The sequence below is a fragment of the Pseudorasbora parva genome, chromosome 12, assembly GCF_024679245.1.
Source record: "Pseudorasbora parva isolate DD20220531a chromosome 12, ASM2467924v1, whole genome shotgun sequence".
NCBI classification, from domain to species: Eukaryota; Metazoa; Chordata; class Actinopteri; order Cypriniformes; family Gobionidae; genus Pseudorasbora; species Pseudorasbora parva.
This window is the reverse complement of record NC_090183.1, coordinates 16,113,270-16,119,269: the sequence shown is the minus strand read 5'-3', so window position 1 is coordinate 16,119,269 and position 6,000 is coordinate 16,113,270. Positions and strand designations below refer to the sequence as shown.

Sequence of the window (6,000 nt, the reverse complement as noted above, 5' to 3'; positions counted from 1 at the left end):
ATAATGATCTCATCCTAAAGACCATCTAAATGCTGGATCTACCTTCTGCCCACATATATCATCCATTCATCACCTCTTACTTACAGCAGGAGATGGGTGAGTTATATGTGTTTTTTGTGTATGAACATTTGCTTGAAAACATATGAGAATATGTGTGTAGACGTGTGTGTAAATGGTGTGTGTGCGTGAGCAGAAGGGGGAGTGTTATGGGCTTTTCTAATGTAGCTCTGCTGACAAGGGGGTGTGGATTCTGAATGGCTGTGGTTTGCAAGGTCACTGTGTCAGATTGGGTTCTATAATGTTTCCATGATCATAATAACAAATCCTCAAGGTTACAGAGCGTTGATCTTGATCATGAGGGAGCGCAGGGGTGGAATACATTCAGAGGTCCAATATGCCACTCAGATCAGAATTATGCAACCATCTACATTCCTTATGTTAACCGTTGTCCTTGAGTGTTCTACTCCCCATAAATAGATGTTCTTGAATGGCGGGACCTTCATGTGTGGAACTTTCTGGACCCTCAGGATAGAGCTGGTAACATGAAAAAACATTTGTATTTTTTTTTGGCTTTTACATTTAATGGCATACAAGCATCTTGTGAAAAATGCATGGATCTATAAAAGAAAATCAGGCATACAGAAACAAGTTAAGTTTAAGGTGCATGGCAATTGTAATGGGCATTGTGGAAAGATGTGCCAGTTGCTGAAAAAAGAGATGGGGGTAGTGCTTTTACCCCAAATGTCAGGATGTGACCTGATAATTAAAACTTGTACAGAAGCACAGATAAACAGATAAAATAGGGCCATAAAAATATGAACTTGTTCCATGTTAGGGGTAAGTTGAAATATGGGATTATACTGAACATGTACAAAGTTCTTTCATTAAAGGGTTAGTTCACCCAAAAATGAAAATTATTTCATTAATTCCTCACCCTCATGTCGTTGGACACCCATAACACCTTCGCTCATCTTCGGAACACAAATTAAGATATTTTTGTTGAAAGCTGATGGCTGAGAAAGGCTTCAGATAGGCCTCCATTGGAATTCAGTAGCCTACATTTCCACTGACCCACTCACAAGACGCATAAAGGCACTAAAGACGTCGATACAAAGTCCATCTCACTACAGTGGCTGTACAATAATTTTACAATGTAAAAAAAATTCTAAAAAAAAATTCTAAATAATGACTTTATCCGCCAGAGACACGAGACCCAACACTCTGGACGAGCTTAAGGCCGCTATCGAAGCATCCTGGGCCTCTATAACACCTCAGCAGTGCCACGATCGCCTCCATGCCACGCCGCATTGAAGCAGTCATTTCTGCAAAGGATTCCCAACCAAGTATTGAGTGCATAACTGAACATAATTATTTGAAGGTTGACTTTTTTTTGTATTAAAAACAGTTTTCTTTTATTGGTTGGATGAAATATGCTAATTTTTTGAGATTTTGGAATTTTGGGTTTTCGTGAGCTGTATGCCAACATCATCAGTATTAAAACAATAAAAGACCTGAAATATTTCAGTTGGTGTGCAATGAATCGAAAATATATGAAAGTTTGATTTTTATCATTATATTTTGGAAAATAATGAACTTTATTACAATATGCCAATTTTTTGAGAAGGACCTGTACTATGGGTAATTCATGTATGCTATATTGTACAGCAGCAGCAGGTCTTACTTGCTCACAGCAGCGTGTCGTGTATGTATTGGCAGTAAAAAGTTCTGCAAGCAGTTCTATTCTGCCAAGATCAAACATATCAACAGTGGCATATCCATTAATGGCCCAGTATACTTAAGGGTTAAATCGAAGCACAAACTGATGAGACATCATTTCGAACAAAATCATGCCAGAACAGTCATTTTCACACATGATTTGGTACCTCTTAGTCCAGACCTTAAATTCATTGACAGTCTTTGGGATGTGCTAGAGTAGACTTTACTGAGTGCTGGACTCTTGCATTGTCAGTACAAGATCCTGACTAAAAATTGATTCCCCCTCAACATTTATTTCCATCAAGAGGTACATCATTTTTTGGTCAAGATCTTGTACTGACAACGAACTTAAGGTCTGGACCCAGAGGTGCCAAAATGTGAAAATTTTTCTTCATGCTTCCTCTCAACTTGTCTGCAGCTAGTGATGTGGGACAGCAGTCTCTGTGCTGGCCTGGCAAATAACAAAACTTACAATTGAATAAAGAGTTATGTGAATAATCACATGTACTTCTGTTTCGTAAAAGAGTCATGTTAGGGCTTCCCCACCCCTGTCCAAAAAGCGGCAGCAGTGGCCTGTGATTTCCCAGATTCCCCTGCTGGAGCTTCTGACTGGGGCAGGCTGGCTGGTCATTATGTGGCAGGGCAGTGGTGTAATTGAGATGAAGCACACCTGGACTTTAATTGCTCACTCACCTGGTTCAGCAGCCCCTCTTTGTAAGTAGCACTGCCCTACCCTGTCACTCTCACTGTGGGACTGAGCAGCAGCATAAACAGCTGACATACAGACATTAGTTGACCTTTAAAAGTAGTTATAAAGGTGTAACCAGTCTGCTGTCCTCCCCAGGTAACTCCTTGTATGGATAATGATCATCTGAAATGCCTGAGTAGTCAGACCTCTCTCATCCACACAACTGGCCTGATTCCTAGACACAGGTTTGGTGAGTTCATGCAGTTTACACTTTTTTGAGAAACTGCTATTAAAAAGCATATTTTTCAGACAAGCCGAACAATTCTAACTGTTCAGAGGACTCATATTGTGTTCCTGCATTATGTAAACACTATGTAAAACAGGTTGAAGCCGAATTAAACCCATGCTGTGCAGCTCTGCAAAGGAGTTTTTTTTTAAATACTAGAATATGTTCAAATTAATCACTCTTGATTTGCTGCATTAAAAAGTCAGACTAATTAACAAATGATTAGCAAATGATAAAGAATTACATGATGTTGGGCTAATTAGCATAACATTAATTGCTTTGTTTTATAATACCCAGCTGGCTAATTGTTCTTTCTCTCTCTTCTCCATAATTATTCCAGAGAGAAAGCGACTGGGGTTTTCTCTCCTCCTCACTGATGGGTCCTGAAGCTCATGGTTAGCTGCCTTTAGATGAAGTATGTATATGAGGATGATACTGCCAGGTAGCGGCTCCTGACTGTAAATTTAGGTAGCTAGATTCTGGGTCTATGATAAACATTTTGTAAGCTTTATTATTGTAATCGTTGAGGACACACAGAAGAAGAACACTTTTTGGCAGAGGCTGTGTTATTCAGCCTGAGGCTGGCGCTCCAATGTTGATTGATATGATTTAAAGGGATAGCTTTAAAATTAAAATTCTGTCATTAATTACTCCCTCTCATGTTGTTCCAAACCCGTAAGACTTTTGTTCATCTTTGGAACTCAAATGAAATCTGAGAGCGTTCTGTCCCACCATTGACAGAAAGCCAACCACTCATTTCATATGGATTTGTTTTACAATCTCTTTATGAACTTTTTGAAGCATCAAGGAAGTAGTTGCGTACCTGTCAACGGAAGGACAGAAAACTCTCAGATTTCATCAAAAAGATCTTCATTCTTGTTCCGAAGATAAAGAAATATCTTGCGGGGTTTGGAATGGCATAATTAATGACAGCATTTTGGGGTGAACTAACCCTTTAAAGGTGCACTATGGAACTTTCCGTCCACCGGAGGGCGCCTATTCAAAACGAATGCGTAGTTTAATGACGCAAAGTGTGAGCGCAGCATCTTGGGAGATGTGGTCTTCTCATCACAGCCGGTGGAAAATAGGACTCGGGCAGAAGTCACGTTCATGCATGCGGTTATTAACGTTACTGTAGTCTAAAGCAGAGCAGGACCGAGTGTTATGGACCTGATCACAGCTGCTGGAGTGATTGTTAAACAAATACCCGCCTCGCGAATACCGGGACTTTTATTATGACGGGACGGGACACAGTCGCCGGGCGCCTGCACAGATCCGCTCTTCCGGTTATGATTTTGAGGTAATGCTGCTCTGTTTATCATATTAGATACATTTAAGTGTGTTTAAAACGATGTTATGACTTTACTCCGTGCGTTCAGTTGTTCACACTGCTAAGAGTAAAGCGCTCCTGCCAAATAAAAGCCGAAACCGAGGGTAACGCAGATATGACGTAATTGACAGGCGACTCCCTCAAATGCAATGCTGAAACGTCCCTGTCCTTAGTTAAAATAGCAATTTTCTCACAATTTACAAATAGTTGGAAACATCTGGGATATTGTAGGTACTCAACTGAACAAAATATATAACACTGGCCTAGTGGTTTTTGGATATTTTACTGCAAAAATACTACATAGTGCACCTTTAAGAGCACAGGACATAGGCATAAAATGATATCTTAGAATTGCCTTAATGTAGTATTTATGGTCTCTGAATTTTATTTTAAAATATTACAAGTTGTGGAGGAATTCCAGTGAGAAACAGAAAGCTATGTCTATTCTCAAACATAAAACACCACAGATCTATAAAAAGGCTATTCACATTGAGCACATTTAAATGAAAAGGATTTATACTTTCATTTATTTTATATGCTATAGGAAGAACAGACATGTTACTGACCTGAGGCTGTCAAATACAGTATATCCGGAAAGTTTTCACAGCGCTTCGTTCAGGTGCATTCTGTTTCTACTGATCCTCCTTGAGACGTTTCTACAACTTGACTGAAGTCCACAAGTGGGAAAATTTCGATGATTAAACATGATTTGGAAAGGCACACACTTGTTATAGGTCCCACAATAACAGTGCATGTCAGAGTACAATCCAAGCCAGAAAGTCCAAGGAATTGTCTGTAGACTTCTGTCCGAGAGACAGTATCGAGGCACAGATCTGGGGAAGGGTACAGAAAAGTTCTGCAGCATTGAAGGTCTCAATGAGCACAGTGGCCTCCATCATCTGTAAATGGAAGAAGTTTGACACCACCAGGACTCTTCCTAGAGCTGGCCGCCCAGCCAAACTGAGTGATCAGGAAGAAGGGCCTTAGTCAGGGTGTTGACCAAGTACCTGATGGCCACTCTGCCAGAGCTCTAGTGTTACTTAGTGGAGATAGGAGAACCTTCCAGGAGAACAACCATTTCTGCAGCACTCTACCCAATCAGGCCTGTATGGTAGAGTGGCCAGACGGAAGCCACCCCTGTAAAAAGGCACATGACAGTCTGCCTGTAGTTTACCAATAGGCACAAGAAGGGACTCTCAGACATGAGAAACAAAATTCTCTGGTCTGATGAAACAGATTAAACTCTTTGGCCTGAATAGAAAGCGTCATAGCTGAGGAAACCAGGCACGCTTATCAACTTGCAAATACCATCCCTACAGTGAAGCATGGTGGTGGCAGCATCATGCTGTGGGGATGTTTTTCAGCGGCAGGAACTTGGAGACTAGTCAGGATCAAGGGAAAGATGAATGCAGCAATGTGTAGAGACATCCTTGATGAAAACCTGCTCCAGAGCACTCTGGACCTCAGACTGTGGTGACGGTTCATCTTCCATCAGGACAATGACCCTAAGCACACAGCCTAGATTACAAAGGAGGTACTATGGGACAACTCTGTGAATGTCCTTGAGTGGGTCCAGCCCGAGCCCAGACTTGAACACGATTGAACATCTCTGGAGAGATCTGAAAATGGCTGTGCACCAGTGCTCCCCATTTAACTTGATGGAGCTTGAGTGGTCCTGCAAAGAAGAATGGAAGAAACTGCCCAAATACAGGTGACGTGAAAAAGACTTGAAAAGTACTTAAGATTTGAGGCTATAATTGGTGCCAAAGGTGCTTCAACAAAGTATTGAGCAAAAGCTGTGAATACTTATTTATGTGATTTTTTTTTCATTATTTACTTCTTTCACATTGTCATTGAAAAAGAGAAGCGCTGTGAATACTTTCCAGATGCACTGTAAAAGCATTTTCCCAGTATTATTAATAGAAAGTTTATTCTGAGTTATCTGGTCTTTAATAATATTCTTAAAATGTTAGTACAAAA

The 6,000-nt window shown here is 40.6% G+C and overlaps 1 long non-coding RNA gene across 1 annotated transcript; it reads left to right on the top strand.

Annotated features, from left to right (window-relative positions):
- Window positions 1-1,337: 1,337 nt before the first annotated feature.
- Window positions 1,338-3,839, top strand: LOC137093532 (uncharacterized). The gene is made up of 3 exons (XR_010908480.1): window positions 1,338-2,430; window positions 2,561-2,654; window positions 3,031-3,839. It is a non-coding gene; the product is annotated as an uncharacterized lncRNA (long non-coding RNA).
- The last annotated feature ends 2,161 nt before the right edge of the window (window positions 3,840-6,000 follow it).